The sequence below is a fragment of the Nicotiana sylvestris genome, chromosome 2 (genome assembly GCF_000393655.2).
Source record: "Nicotiana sylvestris chromosome 2, ASM39365v2, whole genome shotgun sequence".
In the NCBI taxonomy this organism is placed as follows: Eukaryota; Viridiplantae; Streptophyta; class Magnoliopsida; order Solanales; family Solanaceae; genus Nicotiana; species Nicotiana sylvestris.
The window spans coordinates 66,677,497-66,695,708 of NC_091058.1; positions in this window are offsets into that span (position 1 = coordinate 66,677,497).

The window sequence follows — 18,212 nt, forward strand, 5'->3', positions numbered from 1 at the left end:
AATGATGAATTTTGCATTTAAAATGAGTTTAAGTTGACTTTGGTCAACATTTTTGGTAAACGGACCCGTACCCGTGATTGGACGGTCCTAGAGGGTCCATAGGAAAACATGGGACTTGGCTGTATACCAAGAATCGAATTCCGAGGTCCCAAGCCCGAGAAATAAATTTTTAAAGAAAATTATTTTTTGAAATTGTTTATAAGTTTTCGAAATAAATTGTAATTAAAACTTGATGCTATCGGGCTCGTATTTTGGTTCCAGCGCCGCGTACATGTGTTATATGTGATTTAAGGTAAGTCTGTGAAATTTGGTAAGAAACGGACTTGAAACGACGTGAATCGGATCATTTTTGAGAAAATTTAAAAGTTGAAGTTCTTAAGAAATTTTCATGATTTTGATGCTAAATTCATAGTTGTTGATGTTATTTTAGTGATTTGAATACACGAGCGAGTCTGTATGATGTTTTTAGATTGGTGTGCATGTTTGGTTTGGAGCCCCGAGGACTCGGCTGAGTTTTGGATAGGCCATGGGGTGGATTTTGGACTTGGTGAATTGCAGATTTTTAGCTGGTGTGATCAAGCCTGCAGGCTTCGCATTTGAAAAGGTTGAGTCGCAAATGCGAAACAGCCCAGGCCAACTCTTGCGAGATTTCCTTCGCAAATGCAATACGCCCCTTTGGGCCTGTTATCGCAAATGTGATCCTTTGTTCGCATTTTCCAACTCGCAAATGCGAGAACCCCTTCGTAAACGCGAACATAGCAGAGGTCGAGGTTCGCAATTGCGAACCGTGGTCGCAATTCTCATATCTGCAACCTACAATTTTATAACTTAGCCGAAAATCTTTTATTTTTCACACTTTTTCAAAACCAAAACACTCTTGGGCGATTTTTTAAAGACAACTCTTCTTCCAAATTGATTGTAAGTCAATTTTAACTCGTTCCCTTCAATTTTTAACATCTTTTCACATGATTTCAACTCAAAATCAATGATTTTCATGGGGAAAATTGGGTGTTTTGGGTAGAACCTAGGTTTTTCAAAAATTGGGGATTTAGACCCCGATTTAAGGTCTGATTTCAAAACAAATTATGTATTTGGGTTCGTGGGGGAATGGGTAATCGGGTTTTGGTTCGAACCTCGGGTTTTGACTGTGTGGCCCCGGGGCAATTTTTGACTTCTTGGTTAAAACTTTGGAAAACTCATTTTCATGCATTGGAGTTGATTCATTTAGTGTTTATTGATGTAATTAAGTAACTTGTGGCTAGATACGAGCGAGTTGGTGGTGGAATCAAGGGGTAAAGCAATAGTTGAGGTGTGAATTGTGTTTGTGGCATCGAGGTAAGTGTTTGGTCTAACCTTAGCTTGAGGGATTAGGAGTCGAGTCCTATTTGCTATGTGGTATTTGTCAAGTACGACGTATAGGCATAGTGACGAGTATCTATACATTGGTGTCAAGCATGCCTGTGAGTCTTATATTGTGATTATTATGGCTTAGTTGTATTATTCATGCTATGATGATGATTTCTATTGTTAGGCAAAGTTTGTGGAAGTAATTGTGACATTTGAACATTGAGGAACGTTGGCTCAAGTTGTACAATGAAATATGAAAGCATAAGTGGAAATTGAACCTTTCAGAGCATTGGCTCAAAGTTGTGAAGTGAGTTGTGAAGTAAAAGTGAAAGAGAGAAGAGAATCATTATATTATCTCTCTTGCCGGGAATTTGTTGTTTTGATGTTATCTCCCTAGCCAGGATGTTGATGCTTCTTTTGATGTTATTCCCTTGCCGGGACTTGATTGTTGAACTATTGTTCCCTTGTCGGGGTTCTTATTGTAATTTCATTTATTCCCTTGCCTTATTATTTGTGATTGTTGTTTGGGTGAGGAAGAGTGTTAAAGCACGAAGGGTGATGTCGTGTATTGTTTTGGTGAGAGAGTGTTAAAGCATGAAGGGTGATGTCGTGTATGATTTGTGAGGAAAGAGTGTAAAGCACGAAGGGTGATGTCGTGCCGCACGATGTACCATTCCGTATCGATTATATTGATTATATGGTGAGGACGAGAGTAAAAGCATGAAGGGTGATGCCGTGCACATGTTCATTACTTGATTGCTTTGGTGAGGACGAGAGTAAAAGCACGAAGGGTGATGTCGTGCACTTATTGATTTCTGATTCTTTGTTGATATCTGAGATATGTTGTTTCTTTCAAATTCCTGTTGTCTTTCTATTCTAAATTGATATTTTCCCCCGTAGCATGTTACCTCTTCCATACTTGATCATATATTTTTGTTCTTCTTTTCCGGTGTATATAGTTAAATTGCACAGGTTGATTTGGTAGTCTGGTCCTAGCCTTGTCACTACTTCGACGAGGTTAGGCTAGACACTTACCAGCACATGGGGTCGGTTGTGCTGATACTACACTCTGCACTATGTGCAGATCCCGGAGCAGCAGCATTGGACCGTAGATTGGGTGGCTGCCTTCAGTCTACGCGGAGATCCAAGGTAGACCTGTAGGCGTCTGCAGGCCCTGGCATCTTCCTCTATCCCTTTATTCCTATTTCATTTCCTTAATTCATAAACAGTGTATTGTTTGTTTTTAGACTTTGTATGTAGCCCTCTTAGATCATCTATGGTACTGTGACAACAGCTTTGGGTGGTCGAGGTTCAAACAGTTGTATTAGACATATATATTCAGATAATTTACTGCTTTACTTCCGCTTATTGAAATTTTTCGTTGTCCATACGCTTTGGCTTTATAATTGTTTAAGAGTATAAAATGGATAAAGAAGTAATTTGTTCAAATAATTGTTTTGCCTAGCTCACATTAGTAGGTGCCATCATGACATTATTTCTTTCTACCCCTGTCCAAAAGTCACATTACAGTACAAGAAAAGACCTCCCAGATAATCTTTGAGAGTGCTGAGTTTAGACATGCCAAGAGTATATGATGTTTTTGCCATGATTAATGCCTTGTCATCTGCAGAATCAGAGGAAATAAGAAGAAAAGAACAAAATGAGAGAGTTTTATTGGTAAAAACCTTCACAGGCACCATAAGGCAGTGCTGAGTTGAGAGAAAGAACAAAATGAGAGAGGCTTGATGGTGAAAACCCTTCGGGCACTACAAGTCGAATAAAGATCGTGAATCATATTGGATAATCGGAGCATTGAAGCCCAGTTTCACAGTTTAGGGGTATAACAAGAGTTGAACATTAGACTTTCTTGACAGATTAGGCCACTTAATCCAGAGGTGCATGTCATGGCTATTAGAGTTGGTATCCACATCTGATAAGTTTCTACATTGTAGTTTTCTTGTTAGGAATCATATCTTTCCATTGTCCTTTACTCTGTTCCTTTTGTCTTGTTTACTTTCGCTTCCTGAGTCTATTTGGTCAGAACAAGTGAGAAATGACTACAAAATTTGCCATCATCTTTCCAATTGTACAAAACGGGATCTGGCTAGCATATCAAAATGGCATTAGTCAGGAAAGAGCAGTATATGCACTAAATGGATAACAATCGGCGTGCTTTGGGATTCATGTGAAATACAAAGGTTCGGGGTATGTCAATTCATGAACAATGCAACAGATAGAGGATGTTGGGTGAACGGATCAAAGGTATTTTCTGTGATAAGGTTGACAGAGAAAGTGGTTAACCAATGACAAGCAAAGTCTACCAAGCGGAAATCAAAGTTATCATGGCAAGTGAAGGAGCAATAGACCTCAAGGCCAAGGCCAGGAAAAAATAGCAAGCGCATTGAGTTGGTAAAAGTCAACATGTTTTGGGATCCATGTGAAATACAAAGGTTCGGTAAATGTCCAATCATGAGCAAAATGCAACAGATAGAGGATGCTGGGTTTGAACGGATCAGAGGTATTTTTCGTGATAAGGGTGACAAAGAAAGTAGTTAGTCAATAAATAGGCAAGGTATTTCGAGTTGAAATCGCAATTATCATGGGAAGTGAAGGAGCAATCACCCTCAAAGTCAAGGCCGCAAACCAACCACCATGTTTAAACTCACAAGTTTTCTTTGATTAAAATAGGGGCAGGAAATTTTATTTGTTCCGGAGAAACCCTCCGTGAGGAAAGCAGGTGTCAGACAAGCTTGGCAGTAAGTTTCTAGTACCCTCCTGGATAACGGGATTTAGTAGGTTTTGAGACTCTCGCAAGTGACAAGGTCTGACGAGAGTTTTACTTTTGGGAAGTATAATTTAGCATTCAAGTTTTTCACTTTTGAAATGAGATTTGGTTTGAAATTTTTCAGGATATGGGAATTTAGCTTAGAACTTATTTTGATAACAAGAATTAGTTAACACTCACAACTGTTCCCAATATCAAACTGGGGCAAAAAAATTTCTTTTGTTTTGTCTGTTTTTTTGCAATCAGGCGCCCACCTAGAGAACAAGGGAAGACGGCACAAGTTCAAAGGAAAGTGGTTCAAATTCAGCAATCAGGAGCCCGCCTGGAGAACAAGGGAGAACAACTCAAGTTTCAAAGGAGAACGGTGCGAGTTCAGCAATCAGACGCCCACCTGGAGAGCAAGAGAAAATGGTGCAAGTTTCTAAGGAAAACAGTTCCAAGTAGCAAGATAAGATGGGTCAAGTTCAGCAATCAGGAGCCCGCCTGGAGAACAAGGTAACACAAGTCAAGTTTCGAGGCACCCACCTAGAAAGCAAGGGAAAATGGTGCAAGTTTCAAGGGAAAACAGTTTAAGGTAACAAAGGGAATACAATTTAGGTTTTGGCAATTAGGCGCCAACCTGGAGAGCAAGGGAATATGGTTTAAGTTTTGGCAATCAGGCGCCCACCTGGAGAGCAAGGGAATACAGTTCAAGTTTTGGCAATCAGGCACCCACCTGGAGAGAAAGGGAATATAGTTCAAGTTTTGGCAATCAGGCGCCCACCTGGAGAGCAAGGGAATATAGTTAAAGTTTGGCAATCAGGCACCCACCTGGAGAATAAGGAAAGCAGTTCAAGTTTCAAAGTAAGACAGCACATGTTTCAAGGGAAAACAGTTTAAGGTAACAAAGGGAATACAATTTAAGTTTTGGTAATCAGGCGCACACCTGGAGAGCAAGGGAATACTGTTCAAATGTTGGCAATCAGGCGCCACCTGGAGAATAAGGGAATTCACCTCAGAATGCAATTCAAGTTAGCAATAAAAGAAGTTCGTGGCAAGAATACGAGTCAATAGTCCGAGATGATCAACGGAAGTTAGTCACAATCCAGAATAAAAAAAAGGCAAGAAGTAAATCCAAATGCAGAAGCTGATGAAAGATATGAGAAACTCAAGACATGACTGAAGTCACAAGCATGGTGTGTCCAGTTCTGATCTGAAAAGCTAAAGAAGAACGAGCTAGCACCTACAGCTAACAAGCGCCAAGGTTCAAATGTAAAGTCTGCATGAAGAACCATTCAAGACTCAAGATCAAGCTTCAAAAGACTTATAGATAGGAATCATGTAACTCGTAGTTGACAGGCTTAGCTAGTCTTTTTTATTTTTTGATTTTTGATGTAATAACAGGACCGCGGACCGGAACCTCAGCGGAACGGCACCTCGACCGGCTCTCAGCCTCAGTATACTCCATTACTATTTCTACTTCTGAACTACACGTGGCTTGATTCCTTTATAGCCAAGGATATGTAGGCAGATCAGATACCAGGGCTCGACCACATTCTCTTTTCTTTTAGCTTTTGGTCTCCTTAAATAAGGGTCGGTTCAAAAAACCTGTCTAGTTGTTCTTTGTCTGAAAAATCTTCGTACTTCCAGTCAAAGAGGGGCAGCTGTAGACATGTGATTTTTTACCCTCCCCAAGATTTTTATATTTTAGCATGTAAATATTTAATTTATGCCTAATATCACTATTTCAACTAATTTTGACTCTTTTACTTTATTTTATTACAAAAAAATAGTTTCATTAATATTTTATAGTCATTTTTAATCTTGAAAAATACCAAAAATAATTTTGTCTTAGTAGTTAGTCTTATTTTAATAGTTATTTTACTTATGTAGGATTAATTAATAAATGAGATCGTATTTTTAGTCTCGTTCGAGGGGAAAGAATAAATTTTGGGCTCAAACGACCCATTTTTAAGCCTAATTTTTAATCTAGCTCATAATTCCTAGGCTCATACCCCTTAACCTAAATATAACCCTAAACCTATAAAAGGAAGCTAACCAAAACGCCTAAAATCTGAAAAAAGGAGTTAAAAATACAGAAAAAACAAAGCCTAGACTTAGGGGCAAATCTGATCCGCCGCAATAGATACGAGCCCCCCCCCCCCCAACGTGGGATCTTCTTCTTCAATGTTTGAATAGAGAGACCAAAAAGAATGGCCTGCACTTCATCTTCATCTTCATGTCGTTCAACACAAGACCCCTACCCCTGAACTTCATCGTTTTCACTTCACTCCAACCCTGTCTCCACCTGGAACAACTTTCACCAGACCAAAAATCTTAGAAAAAACCAGCTCCAGCAGCGACCATCCCTGAACCCTCGCCAGAAACGTCCAACAACTCTCTCAAACACCAAACAGTCGCAATACACCACGAAACTTACAGAGAACTTCATCCAAATGCACAGACGCCTACCCTACTGATTCCGAACAACCAGCAGCAGCCAGTTCTCACCATCCTTGTTGCCCTCATCATCCCATCTTTGAAATGCTCACCTGAGCACTGTCTGACCTCACCTGAAGGAGACGAAAAGGGGAAAACATTAGGGGAAAAGGGATCGATTTTGGGGGTGAAATACGGATAAAATGACGGGGTAAAATGGCACCTTAGTTTGGTTTCTGATTCTTTTCTTTGACTTTTCATTTAGATATTTGATATAGAAATAAGAAAATCAGTCCAATTTGATTTCAATTTGACTTCAAACTAGAAAATACACAAAAACATTTCAGTTTTCATTTGTGGTCCTCAATTAGAGTTTAGTTGAAATTCGAGATTGGTTGTTGGTGGTGGTCTCAATGTTGGAGTTCGATTGTTGCCCAGTCGAGGTTTCCGTTCGTTAGTTTCGATTTGAATGTTGTGCAAGAATCCGGTTTAAGATCATCCATCCTATTGGTTTTTGTGTTTAACAATATCAATTAAGGTCCAATTCTTTCTTCATCTACTCATTTTATTCTACCTTAATGTTAATTGTTTGTTTGGTGGTATGATCCCGTTGTTTGTGTAGTTATTTTCATAATTTTGAATTTGTTCGCTTAGTTATATGCTCGTGTTTACTCGAATTGGTTATAGCTGAACATGATTTTGTCACAGTATAGAAATTGGGTTGCTATTCATTAACTGAACTACGTTAAATTAGATAAAAGGGGCTCGGGTGTGCATTTCATGTGACCCTACCATAATTTTGAATAATAATAATAATAATAAACATATTGCAAACCCGGGTGTGCATTTCATGTGACCCGACTTTTAATTTCCAACAAGGTTAAATAGAACATGTCGTGAATCACGGGTGCATTACATGTAGCGTGGTTTGCGATGTGTTTTAAATAACCTTGAAATAATTCCTTAAATAAATAAAAGAGGTTTTAAAGTTAAAAAGGCACATAGGTTTTAAAGTGTTTTTAAATCAGATAATTAGGCCAATAATAATAGTTGAGCGACCGTGCTCGAACCACAGAACCCGGGAATGCCTAACACCTTCTCCCAGGTTAACAGAATTCCTTACCCGGATTTCTGTGTTCGCGAACTGTAAAACAGAGTCAAATTTTCTCGATTCGGGATTTTAAACCGGTGACTTGGGACACCATAAATTATCCCAAGTGGCGACTCTAAATTTTAAATAAAATAATCCCGTTTTGATTGTCACTTAAATTGGAAAAAACTCCCTTATACCCCTTTCGGGGTGGTAAAAAGGAGGTGTGATAGTCGGGTCTGCGATGAAGTATTGGAGAAATGGAAAAAACAATTTTAGATTCGCGGATGGTCTTGCAGAATAGGTACACCAGTTGAGATGATCTTGTGCGCTTGAGGAGGGTGTGAGATGGTTCATGGATATTGAGACGATGTGGTCTCCTGATTCAGGTCACTTGGGATGAGTGTGGATTCAGTTTGTTATGTTTTTAATGGAGCTATTATCATACCTAAGGCAAGTTAAGAGTAAATTGGAAGATGTTGGTTCGGTTAGTATCAGTTCCTTCGGCGTGTAAAGTTATGCATGTGGTATGTGGTTGTACGTGCGGTCTTGACAGCCACTACAACTTAATGAATTTGGGAGGTGTTGATTCAAATGGCTTTGTTGTGTAAATGGATTTCGGAAGAGTTATGGTTGCAGTTGGAATTTCAATTGCGTGTTTCATGATTCTTCTGAAATGAGTTAAGTGAAAGGTTTCTAGTCGATGAAGTATTTATTCTACAAGTAGTTCAGGGGTTATGATGAGTTCTTGTACTATTATGTAGCAGCACGATAGGTGCAGTGAGCGGCATGGGAATCGGGAGTTGAAGATCAAGGTTGTGGTTTGGTGTTGGCAAGAATGTCACGAGCACGGACGAGCATGGGAGAATTCACATGCTCAGAGTAAGCTTGCATTTCTTTAGTGTCACTTGAGAATGGGGTTTTGTAGAAGGGGCATTGTGTATCGATTTGTGGATTTTTCATTTTCATTACAGAACTTGTGTGGTTGGAGGTGTGGAAGTGCAGATTTTGCTACCTGGTGCGGAAGGTCGTGGGAGTATAACCCACAGGAAGATGGTATAAGTGGGATATGTTAGTCACTTGATTGTTAAGGATTGGAACCAAGTATGGAGATCCTGGTACTATCGCTAATGTGAGAGTTTATGACTGAGAGGTGTTCTATTCCTTGGGTTATGAACTATGTGAGTGTTCCAAATTTGGTGGTTGTTCTTATGTATCATGGAAGAGGTTATTGTAGATCCTTGGAAGGTTGATGGCTTGGTATGGTATGATCAAAATCGGCTTGAGGTCCATTGTTAGGTTTAATGTGAATGTGTGCTCTATATCAGGCCGGATGTGCTTATTCAGCATAGCATTGCTTATGGAGTAGTCTTCGAGCGTTGAATGTTATTCCCATTGTCAGCTATTCCGTGTATTACTTCATTATGCCATACGGGTTGCACGATGGCTTGATTATTCGCACTTGTGTTGTAGCTTGTGGTGTTGTATGAGTAGGATGGCTCTCGAGATGCAGGTCATTTATTATACCTTAGTTGTGCTTGAGTTTTGCAGAGTATGGCTCTGTTTGTCTCCCTAGGATTTGTATTATGCACTTGGCGTGCTTGTGGTCATTATTCGGGCATTTCGTAAGTATAAGCATTACGACTTGACGTGTGTTTTCTTCTTGATTGTTATGTGCGGATCGGGTGGCAAGCCACCATGGGTATATTGCTTGGATCGGGTGGCACGCCACCACAGGCATATTGTGTGGATCAGGTTGCACATCGCAACAGTTTTATATTGGATTGGGTTGCAAGCAGCAACAGTGAGATGTGTAGCATAGTTCCTTACACTTCTTTTGTGTGCCTCTATTTTCATCCCTAAGTAGGTTCATAACATCTATTCGGCCATTTTATTCATTACGTAGGCTGGTTAATTCCCTGTCAGAGTTCGTTCTCCCTTGTGAGTTATATTCGAGTGGTGACTTATTGGCGCTTTGATGGTGCCGCATAAGATCTTGGTTAGTGTTTGAGGTGACTCATTGTCTGAGCGGTTTGTACTGGGTGAGACGAGATTTTTGGACCTGAAATTAGTGTAGTCAGATTTATATAAGGTACATTAAAGAGAAAAAATCATTATTCAGTTCAAAATGAGGTAATGGTCCTTGACAAGAGGAGAGACTCCATGATTTGTTGATTTGACATGTGGTTATGAGTTTCTACACTTCTCTTCCTTCTTGGCAGTATTGCAAGAGTTGGAATATGGCTTATATGTGTTATGAGGTATATTGCAAGCACCGGGTTCGTGAAATTTCAGCCAATGTAGTCGGAGGATGTTATTGTGGTCAAGAGACTTATGTGGTGCATGGTGTGATTTCAGCGGAGGAGCATGGTCATGTTGGGTATAGTGTCTAGTGGTTTATGCAGTGTTCGTATGCTGGAATCGGGTCTCGTGGAGAATTTCGGATGTTGGAATTTGGTTCTAAGGCTTGTTAGCCAAGTTTATAAGGAGGATCTTCAGTCTGGCTCGAGCCAATGTGCTCAACTAGGTTGTGCTAGCACAGATAGGTGCACGAGGTGTTAAACAGTAATTTTAGACAACTCTAGAACAGTTCTTGGCACGTTCGAGCACGAACGTATGTTTAAGTAGGGGAAAATGTAACAACCGGATCGCTCATTTTGAGCTCTAGCACGTCGTTCGGCGGTTTGAGGCCTTGGGTAACTTCATTTAAGGTATTATAACTTGTACGTATGGTCGGAATTGAATTTCGGAAGTTCAGAGTTGATTTAGATGAAAATTCTAATTTCAGAAGCTTTAAGTTGGAAGAATTGACTAAGGTTTGACTTTTGAGTAAACAACCTCGGAATCGGGATTTGAAGGTTCCAATAGGTTCGTATGATAATTTCGGACTTGGGCGTATATTTGGATTGAGTATCAGGTGGTACGGGAGCATTTCGGCGCTTGTTGTAAAAAGTTGGCATTTTGGAAGTTCTAGAATTTCATAAGTTTGGTTTGAAGTGGATTTTGATGTTATCGATGTCCGTTTGGAGTTCTGAGCCTTGGAATAGGTTCGTATCGTGACTTGTGCGCAAAGTTTGGCGTCATTCCGGAATGTTTTAATAGGCTTCAAATGCATTCGTCGGAGTTTGAAAGTTTGAAAGTTTAAAGAAGGATTTTGATCATTGATTCATAGTTTTGATGTTGTTCATACGATTTAAGGCCTCGAGCAGGATCGTGTTATGTTATAGAACTTGTCGGTGTGATTGGACGGGGTCCCGGGGGCCTCGGGTGTGTTTCAAGATGATTTCGGACCAAGTTTGGATGAAATGTTGTTGTTGGTTTTGCTAGTGTTGGTTTTGTCCTTCGCGAACGCGGAGGGAGAGACGCGTTTGTGAAGAAGGTGTTGGAATGGAGGCCTTTTGTTCAATGCGTTCGCGATAAGGAAATCGCGTTTGCGAAGGTCTGGGCAGTTGTGCTATGCATTTGCGAAGGCCTTGTCGAGTTCGCGTAAGAGGAGCTGGCCTGGCAAGGGAGGTTAGATTTCACGTTCGTGAAGGGGCTTCCGCGTCCGCGAAGGGAAGGTTGGTGAAGCTTCAGGTTCGCAAGCCCTATATCATGTTCGCATAGAGGAACTGGAGGGCATAAGCTGGTTGTGCTTCGCGGATGCGAGGGATTTGCTGTGTTCGCGAAGAAGGTCAGACTAGGCAATGTGGTTTTATAAACAGGGGTTTTGGCCATTTTCATTTCATTTCATTTCCACCATGGGAGTCGACCTTGGAGCGATTTTGGAGCACCATTTTCATCGCCAATCGCAAGGTAAGTGATTCCCACCTATTGCAAGTTAAATACGTTGTTTATATATGGATTTAAACATGGAATTAGTAGAAATTTGGGATTTTGGTAGAAAACCTAGAATTTGGTATTTTTGGATTTTGACCAAAAAATTTGGGCATGGAATTTGGAATAAGTTATATATTTAAGTTCATGGTATTATGGGTAAAGTTTATCTTCGAAAATTTTCGAAATCCGGGCACGTGGGCCCGAGGGTTGTCTTTGTTGGCTTTCTGAGCGGAGTTGGGAATCATTATAAATTGTTAAATTATACGTATTGGGGTCTATTTTGATTGGTTTGCACGTTATTTGACTAGTCTTGGAATGATGACTATCGACTCGAGGTATTAGAGAGACGTCGGAGCTGGTTTTGGAACTTTGGAGCGATCTAAGTCTCCTATCTAACCTTGTGAGGGGGAAACTACCCATAGGTGATATTTATTGTTGTGTGCAACTAGTTGTGGGTGGTACGTATGCACGAGACGACGAGAGTCCATACTTAGTTAAAACATGATTTGTCCTGGTAGACTTAGGACTTTATCATAAACTATTTAAATTGTTTGAATTTATCTTGCTAGTTTAATTAATTAAAATTTTAACTGAAAATGAATTTGGAAACAAACAAATATATTAGGCCAAGCTTTATCATCTTGAGTTGTTGCCAAGATATTTGATAAATGTAAAAGGGTGTACTTATTATTGTGCTTATGTACTATACTGTAAACACGTGTCTTGTAATTTGGTAACTTCCTTCCTTTCTTGTGGAGCGGGCCGAATGTCTCAGTAGTGTATACATTATTCTGGATCGGGTGAAATGACCTCGGCAGAATCGTGCGTGATATCGCTAGTAGTCTGAATATTCACGAGATAAACCTTCCACGGATGCCCGATATTTTATGGTACTTCTTATTTATTTGGTAATGGCACTTGGCATTTTCTGAGAAATTATGGTAAAATACAAGATCAAGAAATTTACGCTTTAAAAAAATAATTAAAAAATTATAAAATTACAGATTTACTCCACTATTGTCATGCACTTCATATCTGTAATATTTTATTGTATTATTTTATTGGACCTCTAGTAAGTGTCGATGTCGATCCCTCGTCACTACTTCTCCGGGGTTAGGCTAGATACTTACTGGGTACGCGTTGATTTACATACTCATGCTGCACTTCTGCACTAAATATGCAAGATCTGATAGGTTCATTTGGTGTTCACCTTGGCGCGTAGGCGCATCTATACAGGAGACTTTATGTGAGCTGCAAATCGCAGTCCGCCGAGTCTCCACTGTACTATTTATTTTATCCTATCTTATTTACATTCTGGACAGATGTTTTATTATTAATGTACTCCTTAGAAAATGCTCGTACACTTGTGACATCGGGTTTTGGGATTTCCTGCTATCAAGACCCAAAACCAACTATTGTGATGGCGCCTATCATGGAACTAGGCAAGCCACTACTCAACCATCTCAACACAGTAAAAGCTTTGAGAATATAGACATAAGCAATTAACATTTAAGAAAAAACTTTTTGAAACAGAAATAAATCCGCAACACAATACAATCTATCCCAAAATCGAGTGTCACCGAGTACATGGGCATCTATACCAGAATATAAGAACTGAAATATAGATAAAGATAATGAAGAAGAGTCAAGTCCTGCAAACGTCATGCAACTACCTCAATAATCTCCGAGATCTTTACTCCTCAATCACCAGTTGTTGTGTAGCGTGAGTACAACCAACTCAATAAGTAACAAATCCAATCTTTGGACTGAAAGATAGTGACGAACTCAACTGGTACAATTCAATACAAAAATAACAGTGCATGAACGTAGTCATGCTTTCAAGTTCAATAGACAACTCGAAACAGTAAAATAGATCAAATTTGAATGATATGAAGAATACAACTCCTCTACTTCTACATGCCAATGCACATGATGTATGCGATGCACCATACTGAGAGCCTCATGTGCTCACACTCTCAAATGCTCAATCACTCGGTATTGTAAATGGCCACACGGCCAAGGAAAGATCCATCCCGGAATATATACATCACTAGCCATAAGTCACTCAGTACCGAGTAGGGCCAATACAGCCTGTGAAGAAGATCCATCTCCATGTATATAGTGCTTCGAACAAGATCCATGTCCAGGAAAGATTCATCCCTCAATAATATCAACCGCGCTCACTAGGGGTGTGTGTAGACTCCGAAGAGGCTCCTTCAGCCCAAGCGCTATCATAAATCAGTATAATTGTTGCGACGTGCAGCCCGATCCCATAAATATCACTCATAATCATGTTTTTTGGCATCACTTAGTCATCAATTTCTCTAGTCTCACTCACGGGATCACAAATGTCATAAAACTAGCTCGAACATGATGATATGATATATCAATAATAACAATAGAGAGTGAGATATGATGTGAAATGAATATGACTCAGTACAAAACATCAATGAGATGAGTAAGTCAATAGTAAGAAACGATCACTATGGGCTCCAACGGTACCAGCACATAGCCTAAACATGATCTCTAGCATGATTGACAGCTCATTTATTTTATCACATGGTGAAAACACGGATATCAACAAGATATGACCACTTTATAGTGCCATGGAATCGACCAGGTCTCAATTCTCACGGTACACGCCCGCCCGTTCGTCACTTGGCATGTGCGTCACCTCAATACCAACCACATAACACATAAGTCAGGGTTTCGAACCTTCAAAACCAAGTTTGAAAATGTTACTTACCTCAATCCGAGCAAAACTCTACTCCAACATGCCTTTGCCTCTCAAATCGGTCTCCGAACGTCCCAAATCTAGCCACAAGCAGTACAATACAATCAATATAGGCTAAAGAAATCAATTCCACAAGAAAAATATGAATTTATAAGCCAAAATTCGAAATTGGCCAAAAGTCAAAAGTACAAAACCCGGAAGCCCATTCACTCACAATCACAAGTATAACCATACCAAATTTAACAAAATCTGACACCAAATGGTCATTCAAGTCCCCAAAATTAACTCTCCAAATCCCTAGACTCAAACCCTCAAATTTCACCTAAAAAATACACCAATTAGGTGGAAAAATCAGTGGGGAAACATAAAATTATTGGGGGGAAATGAACACAAGGAGCTTACCTCAAGAATCTCTTCAAAAATCCTCTCAAAAACCGCCAAAATCCGAGCTCAAAATGTTAGAAATGGCAAAAATTCTCGGAACCTCGCTTATATAGGTTCTGCCCAGATATTTTTGCACCTGCAGAGCCTAGGCTCGCACCTGCACGTCCGCTTGTGCGGAAAATGAACGCTTCTGCGAAAACCAATAACCCCAGCTGCCTCCGCTCCTATGACTCCTAGCCCGTATCTGCACAATTAGAGGTGTGGGAAAATCATCGCACCTGCGGCCTCTGCTGACCTCCATCACTTCCGCACATGCGCTCCACCTGCCGCACCTGCAGCCAAAACCCTCGCGGGTGAGATCACACCAGCTGAGTCCAAACTTCAACAGTTCCTCAAATCAAACTCCAAGTTCGTTAGCCACCCGATCAATTCGAGGTCTCTGGGACCTCAACCAAACATACTAACAAGTCCTAAAACATGATACGAACTTAGTCGGACCCTCAAATCACCTGAAACGACATCAAAAACATGAATAGCACACAGATTCAAATCTAATGAACTTTGAAATTTCCAAATTCTACAAATGACGTCAAAACCTATCAAATCACGTCCGATTAACCTCAAATTTTGCACATAAGTCACAAATGACCACACGAACCTAATCCAACTTTCGAAAATTCAATACGAATCCGATATCAAAAAGTCCACTCCCGGTCAAACTTTTCAAAATTCCAACTTTCGTCATTTCAAGCCTAATTCTACTAAGGACCTCCAAATCACAATCCGGATACACTCCTAAGTCCAAAATCACTTAACGGAGCTAACAGAACCATCAAATTTTAAATTCGAGGTCATTTACATACAAGTCAATATCCGGTCAACTTTTCCAACTTAAGCTTTTAATTATGAGACTAAGTGTCTCAATTCACTCTGAAATTTCTCCGGACCCGAACCAACTAACCCGGTAAGTCATATAACAGTTGTAGAGTACAAAAGGATTAGTAAATAGGGGAACGGGGTTACAAATCTCAAAATAATTGGCAGGGTCGTTACACCTACTGGTTGTTCGTCATTGTAACTGCGTGTTTATTTTCATCTTACCCTGAAAAATCTATTTTTTTAAACCATTAAATTAATGGAGATTATGATTTCGAAAGTAATAAAATGAGTAAATAAATTGATAAATCAACGTTGGCTTGCCTGACGGCGGTGTTAGGCGTCATCACGGCCTATAGTGAATTTTGGATCGTGACAAATATTATTGATTAGAGTCAAATCTTGAATTTAAAAGTAACGAATGCACCATTTAATATATAGTACATTTTTTATTTTTTAAATTGTTCTAAATATATGCGCACATACATTCTTTCCAATTGTGAAGGTAATTTAAAATATTATTTTAAACCAGATCTTCTTACCAATTTAGAAGTACGAAATTTGGATGCAGAGCTGTTAAATTAATATCATTCCATCTGTATTCATATGATAAAATCTAGAAAAATCTAGTGAGAAAATAGAATTAATTTTGAGCATTATATATAAGATGCATGTATCCGCTCAATAATATACTCAATTGTAAGCTTTTCTAAATCATCGTCTATGAAGTTATGGTGTTCTACTTTTCTCTCTTGATTCATTGATTTAGCAATGTAAGAGAATTTCTCTCTTTCCTTTTATTTTCTTTGATTATAGGGCTTCGACCCTGTTTAATTTCATATAAAAGAGGTTTCAATCTGATTCATTCAACTATTAACCCATTAAATGTATTTATTTTTCTTTTTTATAACCGTTCAATTGATCAGTTCAAATCTTGTATAAACTCTTTAAAACATCACAGGAGAGATGATGTTAAATATTCATATAAAGGTGTCCTTTTATAAAAACTCTATTTACTATTCCAAACTAAATTATTATCGGCAACCACCATCACCAACATCAACAAACATCTACGCCACTAGCATTCCTCGCAACTACTTCCATAGCTAGTCACCACCGACCACTATTGCACAATCACCATAGCTAGTTGTCCATGACCACTACCAATCAACTTCTCACAACTTTACCATTGACTATCACCACTCTAACTATCATCGCTGCTAGCTTTTAAATTGTACTTCACTAATAGCAAAATAATAGTTTTATAACAAACCATCTTAACTAAATTTAAATTTTTTATACATATAATATATAAGCGTTATTTTATTTTAGTTTTGTATTTATTGATGTATTAATAAATTGTTTATATATATTGACAAATAAACAATCTGAATTATTTTGAGGTAATACTTTAGTAATCATATACATATGTATTAAACTTCAAATATTTTAATTTCAAAAAATGGACTTTGCACTAAAGCTTATCTAAATTTTTCTAATATGTTTTTACATGCCTGAGTTAGGTTTCGAAGTTGTGATAATTTTGGAAGTCACTATGAAAAGACTTCACAAGTTCCTAGATATTCTGCCCATCAGATCTATAACGTTATATTTCAGGAAACCTCCATTATGTGCAGGTAATAGTTATATTTTTTTAAAATACAGATTTTTTTAATACAATCAAACATGTCTTTTGATAAAAAAATTATTTATAGAAAATTGTGTATTTAATAGACGAAGGTTTCAAATCTTTGGTTTAGCAAATAAATAAACCATTATATCATATGGGTTTTCACCGAATTCAAAAGTTTAAGTTATTAAATAAATGCGAGGTTTATTTGTAATTTTTTTCCCAACAAATATCTCTATTAGAAATAAGAGTCGCCTTTTATTTGCACATACATGAAAAAATTGTGAAAATAGACCTTTGTGACACCAGAAGTTTGGATCCTTGAGTTGTTAACGTAAATATGTACTTTCTTTTATATGGAATAACCAATTTCTTATTTAAATAATGCAGGCTAACTATGCATACCGGAAAATGGCAAGACAGTTGCTTCAATCATTTTCTTGTTCAAGTATATCTCATCCTTAATTTATTTTCAGTGATTTAACCTTTTTTTTGTTTTGAACTTTTAGTTTTTAGTATATTTGTATGTGTAATGATTCATAACGTGTAAGCAATATGTTTCTAATTTAACTCTAAAAAAACATGTTTCTAATTTTTCATTTTTATGGAATGATTGCAGATAGAAGTTGTTGAGCAAGAATATTATAGACAACGGAGGAGAGATTATCCAAAAATTTCATATATCAGGTGGCATTCCTCATTTTGAATTAGAAAAGCTTTTGAAAAAAAATATTTCCAAAGATTAAAAGTAACTTTTTTTATTTTATATTTCTTGACTTTGATTTTATTTTATTTTTATTTATTAGATGATCTTGATTGATACCTTTGTTCTAATATATATTTTTTTTATAAGTCCATATTGGAATTATTGCTATGTGAACTTGCTCTACTTAAGGTTGCTAAGTATTTCTCTATTGCATATAGAAGCACTTCCGACATATTTTCTCACTTATTCTTTTGTTAGATATATCTATTATATGAAAAATATTCTTTTTTAAATCACTTAATTTTATAATTCTAAATTTGTATAAAATATTTGGGAAGGGAAAAAAGGAATAGTCTCCAAAACGTTCCACATGATATGCTACAGATTTTCTATAAATTTTAATAATACTTTTCTTTATGGAAC